This window comes from Chrysemys picta, chromosome 4, assembly GCF_011386835.1.
Source record: "Chrysemys picta bellii isolate R12L10 chromosome 4, ASM1138683v2, whole genome shotgun sequence".
Taxonomy (NCBI): domain Eukaryota; kingdom Metazoa; phylum Chordata; order Testudines; family Emydidae; genus Chrysemys; species Chrysemys picta.
The window spans coordinates 53,644,779-53,659,863 of record NC_088794.1 but is presented as its reverse complement, the minus strand read 5'-3'; the positions used below and the strand labels follow the sequence as shown (position 1 = coordinate 53,659,863).

Here is a 15,085-nt window from a genome sequence, read left to right as displayed (position 1 = left end):
CAGCTCTGACACTAACTTGCTTCGTGGCCATGGGCAAGCCTAATCCAAGCTCCCTGTCCCTCTGTTTCCGTATCTGTACCGTGGGGTGACGATACTGACACGCGCTTTGAGCTCTGTGGGGGGAGCGTGCTATAGAAGTGCAAAATAGGATTTGTTTTAATAGACTGTCCTTAGATCATTCATATAGTGCCTTCCACGCAGGGATCCCAAAGCACCTCATCAATGGGGGTTCAGTCACACAACCCCCTGGGAAGCAGGTCAGGATCTCATTTTTCCTTATTTGTAATGGGGAAAATTGCAGCCCAGAAGGATTAAACTGGTTTGGGGTGCTTGAATTTGTGAGACCCTCTGGCCTGATCTCTGGATGCAGAGCACCCCCAGGGTCCCCTGGCTTCAGCTGGGATTTCGGGGTGCCCAGCACTTTGGGAAATCAGGCCCTAAGTGTTTCAAGTTTGACACCCAAATCAGCGTCTACCTTTGAAAATCTGGTGTGACAAGCCCAAGGTCAACAGAGCCAGAAACAGACCCCTGGGCTCCTGCCCTCGTCCCCTGGGAATAACACCACACTATGAATCATAGAATATCAGGGTTGGAAGGGACCTCAGAAGGTCATCTAGTCCAACCCTCTGCTCAAAGCAGAACCAATCCCCAGACCCCTAAATGGCCCCCTCAAGGACTGAACTCACAACCCTGGGTTTAGCAGGCCAATGCTCAAACCACTGAGCTATTCCTCCCCCCATGCTCTCCCTCCTGACAGTACACTGGGGGTGGCAGCTTCAAAGTGCCAAAGTGATTTAGGAGCACAAGTCCCATTGACTCCTAAGTCATTCAGGAAAATCCAGCCCACCCTGGAAAGCAAATAAACTGCAACGGCTTTTGCAGAAGAGACTATGCTGAGGAGCGGGTGAAGGCCAGTGGCTGTCGGTGGGTGGGAGAGGCTGGATTATCAGGTTTGCATGTTAGCACAGTGAGCAATAAAGAGTCTGTTGATCCCAGAAACCTTGTCACATTCTCTGCCTCTTGTCGCTTCTAAACCTGCCTTGCTCCGTAGCTCTCAGCTGCTATGTGCCAAAGGAAGCAGCATGCAGACCAAACTGCACTGTGCTGTGCAAACATTCCCTGCCCAAGAACAACAGAAATTAAAGGCAGAAAGCCAGTGATAAACGCAGTGGTGATCCCCAGGAGCTTCCCTTCCAAGACCCCTCTCCTGCCTGCCCTGCTCCTAGGCTCCTTTGTCTTAGCCAGACGGCAGGGGAATTCACAGAACACTGTGTGGATTCATCCCGCTCTGATAATCAGCTCTTTAAAAATAACCCACACTGCAGGACAAGTGCCACGTTAATGTCTCCCTGCCTGGTCACAGACCATCCATCATCCAGCAGGGCTGGGAAAAAGACTGATTTCCCTTGCTTCAAAGATGCAAACCTCGTCAGGGTTGGGGATCCTTCCCCCCCCCGACAGGCAGTAGGACGTTTCCCTGGACAAAAGCCCGCTCCACATGTGGGCTCCTGAAGAACCGCTATTGCCTGCACAGTGGGATTGTCAGGGAACTTAGGTTGTGTCTACACTGCCACTTTCAGCGCTAAAACTTTAGTCGTTCAGGGGTGTGAAAAAACACACCCCTGAGCGACAAACATTTTTAGCGCTGAAAAGTGCCAATATAGACAGCGCTTTATCTCCGGGAGCCGCGCTCCCGCCACTCGTTCGGGGTGGTTATATTTTATCGCCGGGAGAGCTCTCCCCGGCGATAAAGCGCGACTACGCTGCCCATGTCAGAGTGCTGCTGCGGCCGGGCTGTAACGTGGGTAGTGTAGACATGCCCTTAGAAACTCACCGCTCAAAGCACCAAAGAAGGTGGCAAGTGGAGCCTAGAGAGCTGGCCCTGGATTCCAGCAGCCAGCCATGAATGGGGGATATTTACTTCGGGGCATCACAAAAACACAAGGGGCCAGATTTGCAGCAGAGCCCAGCACCCTGCACCTCCCCCTGGAACATTCGGGTTAGATTTCCAGAGACAGTACCCAACACGCTCAGCTCTCCCAAAAACCCAGGCCCTTATTTCGGTGCCTAAAGGGAAGCTGGGGCCTTCTGAAGGCTGATCCAAAATGTACTGTGTTTTGGGGACCACACCCCGCAGTCTTCCCACAGGCAACCCCCCTGCTGGATGAGGCACTGGTTTAGTGCTGGTAATGTGCCTGGTACATACAAGAGATAAACTCTGTGGGGCAGGTGCTTTGTCATGACAGGCCTCAGTCCTGCAGGCAGATCCACGCAGGCAGATTGCTGGGCCTCGGCACAGCCCTGCACAGACCTTGGGCCCAACTAGGGCCAAAGGCCAAGCTACGGGACGATACAGAACACAGGGTGGGGAGTGTGATTTCTGGGCTTTTCTCTTTTATATAGTCATGAGCTTACTTCCTTTGGGCATCATGGGAGGAGTGAGCTTTTAGGAGCACTCTGACTGGGTTGTTTGATAAACCGGGAGGAGGGAAGGGTGGTGTATTGAAAGCTGTGTTAAAATAGAAGACTGTCCCTTTAAATATCAGGGGGGTTCCTGGTCCTGCTTGCAGGCTGGGGGGCTCTGTAGGGCAGTGTGCAATCCAGGCCTAGCAGCAAGCAGTCTGCCTGCAGCCAGCCAGCCTAGAGGAAGGTGGGCTGAGTTGGGCCTGATGCCTTAGGGAGCAGCCTGCTTTGTCTCTGTCTGTGTTTTGGTCCTGTTGCTATCATTCAGCATTCTAGGATACAAACTTGTGTGACGTTGCAGCCTTCCAGCCAAAGTATTTATGTTTAGCTAACATGTCAGTGTGTATGCCATGAATGAGGGGTATGCCACGGGAGCAGGACATGGGGTGAAAGGCCCTGAGACAGGAGAAGAATATTATCAGGGTGTCAGGTCTGTTGTCATTGACGGAGCACAGGGGAAGGGGTGAGAAACACAACAGGAGGCAAGATGTCTCCAGGAGAGGCAGCAGCAGGTCCCATGGGACTCAGGAGACTGGGCTGTATTCCCAGCAATGACGCAGACTGTGGACAGAGCCATTTCACCTTTCTCAACCTCACTTCTTTTCCATTGCGAGCTCTCTGGGGCATGGACCATCTCGCACGCTGTGTGTGCGTAGCATCTGGCACAGTGAACCCTGATCTCAGCCGGGGCCGCAGGCGCTGCTCTGACACCCAATAATAATAATGGGAGGCTAGCCTACAAAAGGACTGTAGGAATTGGACCTAAAACCTGCCTGCATTTCAAGAACCACCTCATTTGTGAGGTGCTGGGTAAGGGTCTATTGGAACTTCCATCACAAGCAAACAGACCAGACTCTGCACGGATTTATCTCGTTGCCGTCAAAAGTTGCCCCCGGGCAGACAATGGACATTCCTGATCTCAGCTCTTCGGCCAAATCACTGTTGAACTATTCTGAGAAGGGAAAAGTTAACCAGCTCCGTCTTTTAAAAAAAAAAGTCAGTGAAGTGGAAGGTAACTTTATACAGTGTCTGTCCCAAACGCTGCCTGCACCACGCTTTGCGGAGGTCAGAGCCAATCCTGCAATTCCATCCCCGCAGGCCTATGCAGAGTCCTGCTGCAGCTGATGGGCTCCTCCCAGGCACACGATCCAGCTGCAGGATTGGGGCCTGGGATAACTCCCTTCAAACAATAAATAGCAGCAAGTGAGAAGCCCTGAGAGGTGGGGCTTTGTGGTTAAGGCACTGGACGGGGTCTCCAGAGATAGGTGCTGAGTTCCTAGCACTGCCACAGACTTTCATCGCTCTGTGTCTCAGTTCTCCATCTGGAAGACTGGGACACTGATATGTTCTTCCCTCCACCATCTGACTTGGTGTGTAGGCTGTAACCCTGCCAGGCAGGGGGTGCCTCTCCCTTTGTGCGCAGCGCCCAGGCTAATGAGACCCTGATCTCAGCTGGGGTGTATCGACTCCTCTGTGATATCGCTCTGAAGAGCTGGATCTAGGACTTTGGCCTGTTCTTCACACACAGCCCCTCCCCCAAGGTTCCGATTCCAAACCCAGAACTGAAATACAAACCTGGTCCGGAGCCTTTTTCACCGAGCTCAAGAACCCTGGGCCAGACTCCAGGCTCGGTGACACTGCTATAAATCCAGAGTAACTCCACTGAAGCTGATGGTGTTACCCCAAATTTACACAAATGTGGCCTCCTGGATCCAATGAGGAGTGTGAAACCCAAGTCGGACTGGTGACAGCCTGGCCCATCTCTATTGTGAAAAGAAGAACAGGAGTACTTGTGGCACCTTAGAGACTAACAAATTTATTAGAGCATAAGCTTTCGTGGACTACAGCCCACTTCTTCGGATGCATATAGAATGGAACATATGCATCTGAAGAAGTGGGCTGTAGTCCACGAAAGCTTATGCTCTAATAAATTTGTTAGTCTCTAAGGTGCCACAAGTACTCCTGTTCTTCTTTTTGCGGATACAGACTAACACGGCTGCTACTCTGAAACCTCTCTATTGTGAGAATGCTTTGCAGGTTTCATGCAAGCACAAGCAGGGACTGTCTTTGTGTTACTTGTTTGTAGGCTGCCGAGTTAGGTGCCCTGATCCCTATCGGGGGTTGGTAGATGTTGCTGCAATAGAAATGATGGGCCAGCTCTTCAGCTGATATAAGCTGGGATAGCTCCACAAGGCAGCTGAGCTGTGCTGATCTACACCAGCTGAGGACTGCCCCAAGGGTCGGTCCTGGGGCCGGTTTTCTTTAATATCTTTATTAATGATCTGGAGGATGGTGTGGACTGCACCCTCAGCAAGTTTGCAGATGACACTAAACTAGGAGGCGTGGTAGATACACTGGAGGGTAGGGATCAGATACAGAGGGACCTAGACAAATTAGAGGATTGGGCCAAAAAAAAAACCTGATGAGGTTCAACAAGGACAAGTGCAGAGTCCTGCACTTAGGATGGAAGAATCCCATGCACTTCTACACACTAGGGACCGAATGGCTAGGTAGCAGTTCTGCAGAAAAGGACCTAGGGGTCACAGTGGACGAGAAGCTGGATATGAGTCAACAGTGTTCTCTTGTTGCCAAGAAGGCTAACAGCATTTTGGGCTGTAGAAGTAGGGGCATTGCCAGCAGATCAAGGAACGTGATCATTCCCCTTTATTTGACATTGGTGAGGCCTCATCTGGAGTACTGTGTCCAGTTTTGGGCCCCACACTACAAGAAGGATGTGGAAAAACTGGAAAGAGTCCAGCGGAGGGCAACAAAAATGATTAGGGGCCTGGAGCACATGACTTACGAGGAGAGGCTGAGGGAACTGGGATTGTTTAGTCTCCAGAAGAGAAGAATGAGGAGGGATTTGATAGCAGCCTTCAACTACCTGAAGGGGGGTTCCAAAGAGGATGGAGCTCGGCTGTTCTCAGTGGTGGCAGATTACAGAACAAGGAGCAATGGTCTCAAGTGTCAAGTGGGGGAGGTCCAGGTTGGATATTAGAAAACACTATTTCACTAGGAGGGTGGTGAAGCACTGGAATGCGTTCCCTAGGGAGGTGGTGGAGTCTCCTTCCTTGGAGGTTTTTAAGGCCCAGCTTGACAAAGCCCTGGCTGGGATGATTTAGTTGGGGATTGGTCCTGCTTTGAGCAGGGGGTTGGACTAGATGACCTCCTGAGGTCCCTTCCAATCCTGATATTCTATGATTCTAGGACTGGCCCGAAGGATCCCCAGGGACCTGCACACATGGATAACACACTAGTGCACACAGGAGACCAGGGACACATTCACTCAGAAACATTAACCTGCCGCAGAGCCTTCCTGCACCCAGCACAGCAGCCAACCTTTCCCTTCCTTCCTGCTCTGAACTAAGGGGGCTGGCTGACCAACTCCTGCTCTTGTTCCTTCGGGAGGAGAAGGCTGCTAGAGCTAGGGATTGCCAGGGCAGCTGGGTCTCAGCTCAGCCTGTCACCTCATTCCGGTGATAGGTTTCTGTCTTAGCTCCCAGGCTGTCTCTGCCTGGCTTTCTTCCTCCAAGCAGCAAATCTCACCCTTCCTTTGGCCAGCTCTCAGCAGTGTGAACCCAAACCCATGGAGCGCTAACCTCCACCAGCCCGGAGCGGGCCAGGCTCTTTGTCTGGTCTCTCTCCACCCTGGAGCCAGGTCAGCAGATTGCAAAGCCACATCTCACAAGGACCCCGCATCCTCCAGGCTCTGGGCCCCGGCTGGTTTGAAATCGGGGGGAGGAGCAACAACTTGGTTCAAAGGTGGGGGGGACCTGGCTGCCTGCGCCTTTCTTCCTCCCGGCAGAACAAGTTCAAACAGCAACAAGTGCAATTAGAGGGGAGCAGCGCGCGCACGTCCCCGGGGGATCGCGAGGCGCCTCCAGCCCGCAGATCCGAGCTCCCCTGTGCAGAGAGGCGGGGTTGGGTCCCACTTACCGGGGCTGGCTCAGTCCCTGCGCACCCCGGGAGCGCTGCGGCCGCCGCTCGCTGCCCCAACCCGGCGGGCTGCAAAGCTCCCGGGGGACTGGTTTCACTCCGGCAAAACCCGGCTCCGTCCCGGCTGCTGGAGCGCTGCAGACATCTGTCGTGGGGCAGACCAATCCCCAGGGAAGTGGGAGGCCGCTAGCGCCCTTTACAAGCTCGGCCCGGGGCCCAGTGCGGCCCCGTGGCGCGGAGCCAGGCTGAGGGTGGGATGCCGCACGCGGAGTTGTGTGTTCGCGTCGATCGCTTGGTTGTTTTGTGGCTGTGGAGGTCACTCACCATCCCCCCGCCCCCGTGTCCTGCCCAGATTCCAGCGCCCCGGGCCCAGGCAGGGCAGGGCAGGCCCTGGGCTCCTCCCAGCAGCACAATCCTCCCCCATGGCTGCTTTTCTCCTGGGAGACCCAAGGGGGGAGTGTGGGGAGAAAGGAATCAGGGAGTGTTTTCAAATCCGCCCACAAGGGAAGTGTGCAAGGCAGCTGGCTGTGAATGTGGGGCACGTGGTGGATTAGCAGCAATCCGCCAGATAGGCAGAATGCACAATGGCAAACTAATGAGTTGTTTGGAAAGCCAGCTCGCCTGGGTACTTCTTAGGGGCCGAGCAAATGAACTGCCCTGGGATCCAGGCTGAGACCAGAACTTCAATGCTGTGTTCCGTGTCTATGGGTTCATTCTGCACGCTCCAGATTCCTTCAGTATCAGAGGGGTAGCCGTGTTAGTCTGAATCTGTAAAAAGCAACAGAGGGTCCTGTGGCACCTTTGAGACTAACAGAAGTACTGGGAGCATAAGCTTTCGTGGGTAAGAACCTCACTTCTTCAGATGCAAGTCGTGGCTGTGGCCTCCCACTTCCCTGGGGATTGGTCTGCCCCACGACAGATGTCTGCAGCGCTCCAGCAGCCGGGACGGAGCTGGGTTTTGCCGGAGTGAAACCAGTCCCCCGGGAGCTTTGCAGCCCGCCGGGTTGGGGCAGCGTGGCTTGCATCTGAAGAAGTGAGGTTCTTACCCACGAAAGCTTATGCTCCCAGTACTTCTGTTAGTCTCAAAGGTGCCACAGGACCCTCTGTTGCTTTTTACAGATTCCTTCAGGAACCCAGGGCCCATCTCATGAGGAAACGACTGCTAGTGTGAACAGGATAACACTTTGGCCAGGACCAACACAGACATGCACCATCGAGTGCAGGGGAACGTGACCTCAGTCGTGCGCTGTGTAATGGGCTCAGACCCATTTGGTCCTAGCACCACTACAGCTGAACCGTTTCACTCCTGCAAGGACCTGTCAGCAGTGAGGGTACATGGGGCCAGTGATGAGCTCCCAAAATCCTAATAACCGGTTCCCTATCGGCTGCACTTTGGCGGCGGGGGGGGGGGGGGGGGGGGTGTCTTCACTTGCTCCGGGTTTTTGGCAGCGGGTCCTTTACCTGGAGCGAGTGAAGACACCCACCCCGCCCCACCGCCGAAGACCCGGTAGGGAACCGCGCGGTGAGTACAAGCCCCATGTGCCTGTCTCCCCCACCCATCCGACCCCAACCCACTTCCTGCCCCCAACTGCCCCCCTCAGAACCCACAACCCATCAACCCTCCCGCTCCTTGTCCCCTGACCCCCCCATCCCGAGACCCCCCCACCCTAACTGCCCCCCAGGACTGCACCTCCTACCCAACTCGCCCCGCTCCCTGTCCCCTGACTGCCCCCACCCCATCCACCACCACCCCGAAAGACCCCCAGAACTCCCACGCCTACCCAACCCCCCCTGTTCCCCATCCCCTGAACGCCCCCCCAGAACCTCCGCCCCCTCCAACTGCTCCCTGCCCCTTATCCAACCCCTCCTCCCAGCCCTGGCCCCCTTACCATGCTGCTCAAAGCAGCAGGAGCTGCAGAGCTGCCCAGAGCGCTGGTGCTGGCGGCGCAGTGCACTGGGGCTCTGCAAGAGGGGGTGGGAGACGGGGGAGGGGCTGGGGGAGCCTCCCCAGCTGGGCGCTCAGGCAGCCCGGACAGGATGGTCCCGTGGGCCGGATGTGGCCCGCGGACTGGAGTTTGCCCACCCGCCAGCCCCTTTAATAACCAGTTCTACACCGGCTATTAAATTTAACAACCGGTTCTTGCGAACCGGTGCGAACTGGCTCCAGCTCACCACTGCATGGGGCCCTGCAGTCTAGATACTAGACCAGGGGTGTCAAACTCAATTGCACAGGGGGCCAAAACTCAAAACTCGCGGGCCGAACAGTATAACCATTTATTTAACAGACTAAATATTTATGTTTTTTAACCATTAATATGAACCAAAATACAGGATATCATTCCAAAATAAATACATTTCAACTTAAAATATTTTGCTCTTCATAAAAAAATATCCTGTCAATACAATACATTCAAAATCTGTACATGCTGGAATATTAAAAAATCTGAAAATATAAATAAAAAATTGAATTTAAAGCAAAAGTATAATCATAACAAATCATAACATTCCATTTTCTTGTCCTATTTAGTCAGAGCCTGATACTTGGAGTCTTTTCTTTGCAACAAGTTCGTTTATGTTTGGGGTTAGGTTCTGTGTTGTGAAGATTCTCAGGATCGATTGCAGGTGTTCATCAGTGAGGCGACTCCTGTGTGACGTTTTGTTAATTTTCATCACAGAGAACAGCTGCTCGCACAGATATGTGCTGCCAAACATGGACAGGATTCGAGCCGCATGTTGGCGGAGCTGCGGCATCGCTTCAGGAATGAAGCGAGTGAACTGTGCTGGCCCCGCAGTGTCGTACTTTGCCTTCAGTGTCCCGTTACATTGCAGTTCTATCAGCTCCATCTGCATTTCTACAGGTGCGGTTTCCACATCGACTGCAAATGGGTTGCGAAGCAGCTCGAAGTTACTTTTCTGTGCCTCAAAGTCACTGAAGCGCCGTGCAAACTCAGTGCGCAGCGCGCTGAGTTTTTCAGCAAAGGTGGCATTTGGGAAAACTGTGGCACTTTCTTGGTTCCGTATTACTTGGCAACAGGGAAAGTGAGACAAGTTGCATTGGTGCATTTGTGTCTCCCATAAGCGCAGCTTCACTTGAAATGCCTTCACTGCATCATGCATATCGGTTATTATGTGCTCCCGTCCCTGGAGTTGAAGGTTTAAAGCGCTAAGATGCGACGTTATGTCAGCCAGGAACGCCAACTCACATTTCCACTTTTCATCCCGCAGAACTGTGCAGTCTTTCCCCTTACTGTCCATGAACTGGCAGATTTCCTCTCGCAGCTCAAAGTGTCTTTTGAGAACTTTTCCCCGACTTAGCCACCGGACCTCCGTATGATATGGCATATCGCCAAACTCGCTATCTATTTCCCGCAGAAAAGACTGGAATTGGCGGTGATTTAAACCGTGGGCTCTGATAAAGTTGACGGTTTGTGTTACAGTATTCATCACATGATCCATTTTTAGGACTTTAGCACTCAGCGATTCCTGGTGTATGATGCAGTGATACACTGTCAACTCACCGGCACAGTTCTCCTCCCGCATCTTTGAGCGCATCCTTCCCACCAGTCCATTTTTTTCACCACACATAGCAGGTGCGCCATCTGTTGTAAGTCCAACGAGTTTTTCCCACGGCAGTTTCATGTCGGTTACACTTTGAAATACATTTCCAAAGATGTCTTCTCCTTTCGTTGTCCCGTGCATCGATTTAATGTCCAGTATTTCCTCTGTTACGCACAAATTGGAATCCACACCACGGATAAATATCGCCAGCTGTGCAGTGTCAGTCGCGTCAGTAGTTTCATCCACGGCAAGGGAGTATGCAACAAAATCTTTTGCTCTTTCAATCAACTGTGTTTTCAAATCAGTCGCCATCTCACAAACCCGATTAGCAACAGTGTTTCTGCTGAGGCTTACATTTGCAAACGCTCGCGTTTTATCTGGACAAAGGACGTCGCACACTTTCATCATACAATTCTTTACGAATTCCCCCTCGGTAAACGGCCGTCCTGATTTGGCGATCTCTTCGGCCACAATGAAACTTGCTTTCACAGCAGCTTCACTTTGTGATTTTGCTTTGGTGAAAAACGTCTGCTGGGATGTCAAATTCTTCTTCAACTCCTCTACCTTTTGTAGCTTCTGTCCTGCGCTCAGGTTTTTGAATTTGTTCTCATGTTTCGTCTCGTAGTGCCGTCTTAGGTTATACTCCTTCATTACAGCGATATTACTCCCGCAAAGGAGACACACTGGTTTACCTGCAATTTCAGTAAACATATACTCATTCTCCCACCGGCTTTGAAAGCCTCGGTTTTCAGAATCAATTTTTCTCTTGGCCATTGTTGGGGTCTAGCTTTGATTTGAGATTAGCGTTGTATACATCAACAGACCGCGAACTTGAACCGCGGCTTGCCGTTGGCGGCAATTGCACTGCATCATGGGATTTGTAGTGTGTGTTATTGGGGCGTCATATCACAGGGCCATTAAAAACAGATATATAAAACGATTTCGCGGGCCGGATATAATTGTATGGCGGGCCGGATGTGGCCCGCGGGCCTTGAGTTTGACACATGTGTACTAGACCTTAGGCCAGATCCTTAGCTGATGTAAATCAGTGTAGCTCCATCCCCGATCTGGCCCTCTGACCCCCACCTCACTTGGAGGAGGAGTGAACTTTTTGCTTGGAAATGGGTTTGGATACGGAACACCTTCATGCCAAACCATCTCAACGCTCCGTAACATCTATGCAGAACCTTGTTGGTTCCTATTCCGAGGCCTGCCAAACCCTCCCAGCCCGCTGCGAGGTCAACGAGGTTACTGTCCCATTGCACAGACTGGGAAACAGAGGTGCAGCAGTGGCCACACCTGGAGTCACTGACTGAGCCAGGAAACCCAATACTCTTGGGGGATTCTGCACCACTGCGCATGTGCAGAATTTATGTCCCCCGCAGATTTCTTTACTTCACTACAGAAAAATGACTTTCTGATTTCCCACCTCTGTGCAGCCAGTACTTGTGCTCCCCAATGCCATGCTGGAGCCTCCACATTTATTTGACAAACAAAATTTGCAGAATTTTGCAATATTGTGTGCAGAATTTTTAATTTTTTAGCACAGAAGTAACCCGAGTCCCACAACACTTAGGATTGTTAGCTGTGATTCTTTTTCACTCTGCCCCACTCCCCTCTCACACTTGCTTTTTTTTGCTGTGTTTCACTCTCTTTGGTTTCCTCTTTCTTTCCCACGGCTTCCCAGAGCCTGGGCTCCAGTCCAAGACTGAATGGCCACACTTCAATTTTATAGCCCTGTAGCCCAAGCCCTGTGAGCCTGAGACAGGTGTTTTATTGCGGTGTAGACGTACCCCAAGAGACTTGACCCAGGTCACAGTGGGAGTCTGTGGTAGAGCAGGGACTTGATCCCTGGTCTCCCAAGTCCTAAATTAGTGCCCTAACCCCTGGGCCTTCCTTCCTCTCTACACAAATGGACACCATCACTGGACCTGCCTTTGAGAAAAGTACTGAATAGTCAAAGGTAGTTAAAAGTCCTCACTCACTCAGTTGTAGAGGTACAGAATAGTGAAATCAGTGGGGTTTTGCTAGTATTCTTTTTACAGATTAGTGAATTTCAGCTGAAATGCAGCCATCTCTGGGGCAGGACAGTGCAGCTGTTCAACGTGCACAGCAGTTTGCGAGAGAAAGTGATTGAGAATACCATCTCTGACTGAAACTGCGGAGGGGATTTTATGTGCCTTGGTAACAAATAAAGTAAAATATGACAGGGGATAGCACTACTCATTTGACAAACTGTTTTCCAGTAGAAGCAGAGAGATTATATGGAGACAAGTAGTTAAACAGTGCATATACAACAGGTTTCTGTGCTCATCAGAAGATGATAATTATATCTCAGTATTTCTGAGTGCGTGTTTCAAGCTGATATAACCCCGGCCCTGCGATGTGGCTGAAGACTTGTTCCATTTTGTCTTGGGGTTATGGGTCCTGGGTTCACCAATAAGAGTTCCTGGTGCCTCCACCCAAGGAAACCCCTCCTAGTGTAGAGAACACAGAGGGCTTGTCCCCTGCAAAAATATGTCACACCCACTCTCATACAAAGTTTGAGCACACAAGAATAAAATAGCTGTCACAATTCCTAGAGTAATACAACAGTAACTGGGGCTTTGCTAGGTGTGGGGAACTCAGGCTGAGAGACAGCAGAAAAGGGGATTAGGATAATAAAAGACACAAACAACAACAATAACTCTACCCCTCCCTACATTCACAGCCAGTACAAACCACCCTGTACCATGTTCCAGCACCTGCCTAGGCAAATAGTGGGCTTAGGCTCAGTCTGTGATGGGTGGCACTGCACTGACATCGGGGGCCCACTTAAAGCACAATAGCAAAATAAACAGGTCTGTTCTTCCAAAGTGTCTGCCCCAAGGCTGGGCAGATGGGCCTTGCAGCCCCCTGGCCAGGATTCCAATGTGCAGTTAGGCTGGCTCTTGGTAGCCTGGCTGTGACTCTCCACAGCATCCTGCTGACATGACTCAGTTCAGCATCTCAGAAATCCCAAAAGGATCAAAGTTCCCTCGGGTCAGAATAGGGTGACCAGAGAGCAAGTGTGAAAAATCAGGACACTTTTTTTTTTCGAAGAGAAGTTATAGTTTCCTATATAAGACAAAGCCCCTAATATTGGGATGGTCCTGGTTATATCGGGACATCTGGTCAGTCTGGGCAGGAGAGCGGAGGGGAGAAGGGCCTCCCTGGCTGTGCCTTGTCTCTCCTTGCCACACTCCAAACCACATGTAAAACCAAACCCTTTGTCTTTACATTCTGGCTTCTGATTAGGTCTGGTGGTGCTGCTAGCCAGTCCTTATCTCCACCCTGGAGCCAAGGCAAGCTGGGAAATGGAGTCCTGAACCTTTGCCACCCTGCTGCTGTAGGCCAGGGGCAAGTCCTCTCTGTGCTCAGTGTGGTATGTCAGGCGCACCCCTCAGAAAGGGTTACACTGACTCAGTCGCTCAGGGTACGGCTACGCTGGAGCTAGAGGTGTAATTTCCAGCTGTATGAACATACCTGCGCTAGCTCTGATCAAACTACTGTGCTAAAAATAGCACTGGCGTTGCGGCAGCACAAGTAGCAGGCCAGGCTAGCAGACATGCCTAGGGTCTCATTCTGGGCCACTCTTGGGGAGACGAACCCATCCTGCTGCGCGCACCACCACAACCACACTTCTACTCCAGTGTGCTGGCTCCTTCAGAGCCACGGCAGGTGTGTCTGGAAGTTACCCCTCCAGCTCACGTGCAGACATATATTCAGGCAGATCAGGGATGTTCCTGAGAAGTGGCACGAACCATTTTGTAGTGATGGTAAATAGTCCCTGCCACTCAGCTCTCAGCTGTGGTCCTTAGACGTTTCTCATATGTCATGCCCACTGCAGCCTGGCTATCTTGCCATACTGAATCAGGTCCCACCAGGTCCACTATTCTGCCTTCAGCTGTGGCCTGCACATGAAGCTCATAGCAGGCAAAAAAAAATCTCCCATCACGTGCCTGATCAACTGCTATATTGAGTGTAGAGGGATATAGTCCTTCCTGACCATGTGCAATCAGCTAATGCCATGAAGCATGAGACCTTCCCGGGTATAGCTAAATACTGTTGTTCATCATTGTACTTTACAGCCACTGCATATGGCTCTAATTCCCTGTGGCAGGGAGTTTCACAGATTATCTGCAACACGCTATTAAGAAGTAGCCTTTTATTAGTTCTAAATTTCCCAGCCATTAATTTCATCCAATGACCCCAATTTGTTCTCACATTATGTATAGAACAGAAAACAAGGGAGCAATTTGCCTTGACTCCATGTTCTTTGCCAATATAACAAAACTCAGCCTGGAGCTCTGGGTTCCCACCGTGCAGCCAGAGCCTGATGTAAGGAGCATAGCCAGCATTAGGGGCTGGTTCTGCCAGTGGGATGAGGTAATTGGTTTGGAACAGGTTTTAAATGATTTTCCACTCAGCTACTCACCACTGGCATGTAAAGGCAGCCTCAAGCCTCCATGAATAGCCACCTAGCATTGGGGTGAGAAGGGCTGTGTATTAAGGCGTGTGGAAGTAGCTGGTAACCATGTGGAAATGGCAGGCATTATGAAACCAGCTTCCAGCTGTAGCATCCCTCCGGTGCCCCAAAGATTCAGTACTGCCAAGTGCTGAGCTCCCTCCGAGTTCCATTGACCTCAGGGGATCGGGCCCTTTATGCCTACTCTGTGCGTTTGCCCATTGCTGCCCCACCCCCAGTGCTGCAGGGGGCTCTGTAATGTAATAAGGATTATTAAAAAAATTACCCAGCTCATGTGAAAAATACTAGGAGACTCATAAGAACCTATACATTGTTCTTGACTGTGGAGACCCAGGGCTCTAATCTAGTGCCTGAGGGAGCTTCCAGAGGCAATGGGGGGATCTGTAGGGCATGGACCAAGGAATGTCAGATCTGAGCAGGGTTACAAGGCCAGAGTCTTTGGGCAGTTTTACTATAACACCCTGAAAACCTCACTGCCAAACCCTCTCACCCTGCCACTTGCAAACCAGCCTCAGCAAACACTTGCAGGCAGTGACTTTGGTTAAAGTCAGGGCCCGGTGTTCCAGTCTGGGATTTCCTTGGCACGGTGCATGTACAGCTGAGAGCATTCACGTGAGTGAG

At 51.5% G+C, this 15,085-nt stretch overlaps 1 protein-coding gene across 2 annotated transcripts in view; it reads right to left on the bottom strand.

The window, feature by feature from the left end:
- Nucleotides 1-6,838, bottom strand: part of INAVA (innate immunity activator) — a 34,678-nt gene extending 27,840 nt beyond the window's left edge. The window contains exon 1 of one of the 2 annotated variants that reach the window (XM_024113321.3): nucleotides 6,400-6,838. The gene's annotated coding sequence lies outside the window, so the exon portion shown is untranslated. The remainder of the gene's footprint in view (nucleotides 1-6,399) is intronic. The other variant, XM_042844104.2, reaches the window with a different exon arrangement.
- Nucleotides 6,839-15,085: the final 8,247 nt, after the last annotated feature.